Source organism: Aptenodytes forsteri, unplaced genomic scaffold (assembly GCF_000699145.1).
Source record: "Aptenodytes forsteri isolate BGI_AS27 unplaced genomic scaffold, ASM69914v1 Scaffold299, whole genome shotgun sequence".
In the NCBI taxonomy this organism is placed as follows: domain Eukaryota; kingdom Metazoa; phylum Chordata; class Aves; order Sphenisciformes; family Spheniscidae; genus Aptenodytes; species Aptenodytes forsteri.
The window spans coordinates 1,072,472-1,073,351 of NW_008794154.1; positions in this window are offsets into that span (position 1 = coordinate 1,072,472).

Sequence of the window (880 nt, forward strand, 5' to 3'; positions counted from 1 at the left end):
TGCAAATGACTAGCAAAAGAAAAAGGGCAAGAGTCAAAGTGAAAAAAATAACAATTTAGCTCACATAAAATGTCAGGATAATATAATCACTTTATCAGCTCTTTAAAATTAAAGAAACACCAAGACAGATATCTTTGTTGACTAGGTTGGTGCCCTTTCAATACCAAACTGATGAACAATTGCATTAAGCTAGCCACATATTTATGAATACCCTATAGCTTAATAAATTGTTACAGAGCAATGAAAGTTTATGTAGATAACTAGAAGTGTCAGAAAAATATTACACAGGCACCATAAAACAAAGTATTACTCATTTAAATCACAATCCAACTAAAATAAAACCCAGTGCTTGTTTTATGACTTTGCCCTCATAGCAAACTTCAGTTTTCCAGCCCTTTCTCACTACTTGGTGACTCAGCACAGCAAGATACTCCACAGATGTAATTTTTACTTACCAATTATTGATTTTTTCATTAGAGAGCAATAGGCTTAAGTTTAAGGTATAGAAACAAAAAGTGCAGAGATAAAGGTGATCAAGAGGCAACTATAGAGACAGTTTAACAATAAAGTGAGACTAGATATTTCCTCTGCCAGGGAGAAAAGGTGTGCCAGCAATCTCCCCACTGCCTCATGGCTCCTTCTGAGAGAGAAGTAATTAAGTGTCATGCTGTCTAGAAGAGACACATTTACATTGATGTCTTACCAGAAGAGCATAAGAGAAAGAAAAAGCAGCTCTGTCTGGTTATCTCCGCTCCCAGACATCTACCTGGCTTCCTAAGAGAGACAGAGCTGGACTAAAACAGACCACATGCACCAGCCCCGTGGGGGGGGGGGGGGGGGGGGGGGGGGGGGGGGGGGGGGGGGGGGGGGGGGGGGGGGG